Source organism: Columba livia, chromosome 12, assembly GCF_036013475.1.
Source record: "Columba livia isolate bColLiv1 breed racing homer chromosome 12, bColLiv1.pat.W.v2, whole genome shotgun sequence".
In the NCBI taxonomy this organism is placed as follows: domain Eukaryota; kingdom Metazoa; phylum Chordata; class Aves; order Columbiformes; family Columbidae; genus Columba; species Columba livia.
In genome coordinates, this window is record NC_088613.1 from 21296185 (window position 1) to 21299238 (window position 3054).

Below are 3054 nucleotides of genomic sequence, written 5' to 3' on the forward strand. Positions count from 1 at the left end.
AAATAACAATAATTTAGAAAAAAATAAAAAGAAACAAAATGAAGCAGTAGTAACAAAAGGCGCAGCAACATTGGCTGTAGGCCAGATCAGAGCCGAGTGCTGGAGCCCTGACGGCTCCGGCGAGCGCGGCCGGCAGAGGACACACAGCCCCTTAGAGAGCACTCGGGTGGCATCAGACCCGCGGGGCTCGGCAGGAGCGCCGCTGCCTGGGCCGGCAGGGCGGGGGAGGCGCCCAGGCAGCAGCCCAGGGTTCCCCATCCCGCGCTGCCTGTGCCCAGGTAGGCTCCGGGGGTCGTGTCCCTGAGATGCGGGCAGCCTGGCTTCTACCTGTTGAGACATTTCTGGTGGGTGTTCCCAATCATATTTTTGCAGGACATTGATAGATAATTCATGTTGGCCTTTCTGCAAGTTAATCCGTGACTGGTGTCCGATTAATCACGCTCCCCCATGAGGGATGCTCCTTATTCCCCAGGCTTTCCTGTTTCCCCGGAACACTAACACAAGAGCCACAGAATTTTTCAGCACCACCCTTCGAAGCCCCTGGGTGCAAGTTATCCCATCCTGAAGATGTCAAAGCATTAGTAGGTTCTAATTAAACCAGGAAGGAGCAGAGTGGTGTTAGAGGATATGATTGTGGGATGCAGCGTGTCCTGGCCGGGACCTGAGTGCAATTCCTGCAGGGATGGGTTGAGGCCACTACTCAAATGGTCTGTTTTTAATTGCACTAAGATGCAAAGAAGGTAGTTCCTTAAAAGCCTGGGGCTGTTTGTGCGCTTGTTGCAGGCTATGCCAGCCCAGCTTCCTAATCATCTACCCAGCCTCCAAAACACTTTTTTTGAGCATTTTCTCTGTCCACAGCCTGTCTGGAGGCAACAGGTAGGAGAAGGTATGAATATAATGGAGGAGAAACTAATTCCCCTCTGCAGGAAGCTTCGTCCCTCCCAGCCTTCCTCAGCTTAGCCTTTGCTCTCCACCTTCACCTCATGCTGCCGGCCCCTTGCATTTCACCTTTTGCAGCGCTGCCTGCAGTTACCAAACCTCGTCCCAACCCGCACACTCAGCACCATCCTGTCTGCAGACCCGCGCCCTGAACCGCTCCCCGAGTGTGCCCGCGTCCCCAAAGGGGCACGTGCCATCTCCTGCCTGCGACCATTGTGGCCTTTTTGGCCAAAAAAACAGACCTTGATCCCTTTGTAAGATAATTTTCCCTGTCTCAGGTAGAGGAAAGGTTTGTTGCCGAGTCTGAGAAGGATGCTCCCGGCAGCAGCAGGTGACAGCAGGGCGCAGGTGCCAGCCGGGGGGACAGCACAGTCGCCTGTGCCCTGTGGGATAAGCCCACTTCTTTGGAGGGCCCTGGACACCGAGCTGAGAAGAAACTTTACTGTCTGACAAGCCAAATCCAGGGGAGAAAATGGCCACTGGAGCAGAGCGGCCGGTGCCAGACACACTCCCTTGAACAGCGCAACACCGCAGGGGTTTAGAGCAGCATGGATCCCCACGGGCACGGGGAGGTGACCCAGCCAGCCCCTCCAGCACTCACGATGGGCTCGGGGTACCGCGGTGCGGGCGCAGCACCGCCCCGGTCCGAACCCAGCCTGCCGCTCCAGCACCCGGCAGCGCTGGGACAGGTCCGGGCTGCACGCTGCTCCCGCAGGCCCCGCACCGCGGAGCCCGGGAGCAGGACCCAGCCCCGCTCCGTCCGCGCCGTGCAGGAACGGGGAACACGCGCTCCCCCCGCCTCCGCGGCGGGCGGCAGCGAAAGGTCGCGGAGGCGGCGGGTCTGCCCGTGCGCAAGGGGCCCGAGAGACAGGATGGGGCTGCGGGGTCGGGGGACGGAGCCGAGGAAAGGCCGGAGCGAGGGTCCGGGGGAGAGACAGGGCGCAGGCAGCGCTGCCCGTTTCAGGCAGCGGGACAGAGGAGAGGGCAGCGGGGCGGTGCCTGCCCGGGCAGGGCCGGGCAGCCGGGGCACGGCCCAGGGCGGCGTGAGCAGGGCCGGTGACAGACAGGGGCCGGGGACAGGCAAGGGCCGGGGACCGGCAGAGGGGCCGTGCCAAGGCGCTGCGGGGCCGCCGGTTCCCGAGGCCCGTGCGGGGGCCGGGGGCGGCGCAGCCCCGGGCTCGGCTGTCAGTCGCTGGGGCGGTGCGGGGCGGGTCCCCCGAGGCGGCCGGGCCGGAGCAGGCCGGTTGCGGGGCCGGGCACTGCGGGGGGTGCGGCGACCGCGGGGCCTGCGGGCCCCAGTGCCGCGGACGAGGGCCGGTGAGAAACTTCAAACCGCCGTGCCGCGCCGCTCGGTGCCACATATGGCGCGGGGGAGGCGCCTCGACCCCCGCCCGGGGCCGCCCCTGCCCGGAGCGGTGCGGGGCCCAGGGGGACAGACAGCGCCATCGCTGTGCCGCCGCCGGGTTCTGTAGCCCCGCGCCCACCTCGGCCAGGCAGGCAGCTCCGCGCCTGTTCCGCCGTCCCGGCCCGGCTCGGCGGGGCTGCGCTCGGGAACACCCTCTGCGGCCGCGCCCGGCGCGGGGCACCGGGGGCTGCGGGCTCCGCGCTCGCTGCCGGCGCTGCCCGTCCAGCGCTCTCGCCGCCGGGCGCCCAGCCGCTGCTCGGGCGTGGAGCGAGCGCCCGCCCCCGCCGCCTCCTCCTCCTCCATCCTCCTCCCCCGGTGCGGAGCGAGCGCCGCTCCCCGGTGCGGGCGCCCGTGCCCTGGCGCGGGGTCGGGCGTGTGTGCACGACTCCCCCCGCGCCGCACCGTGCCGCGCCGCCCAGAGGTACCGTCCGCGGAACGCGGAGCCGTGCGGCCCCTCCCCGGGCGGGAGCGGCCTCCCCCCGCGCCCCCTCCCGCGGGCTGTGCCGGGCGCGGAGCCCCCTCCCTCCCCGCCCGCCCGTTCCCTCTCCGGACTCGGCTGGCTCCGCACAGCCCCCCCGCGCGGGCAGGGCTGGCCGCGCGGCACGCCGGGAGCCGCAGTCCTCGGGGCGGCGCGGCGGCCGGTCGGCCCGCGGCTGCCGGACTACAGCTCCCGTCAGCCCCCGCGGCGGCGGCTCGCTCTCGCCCTCACA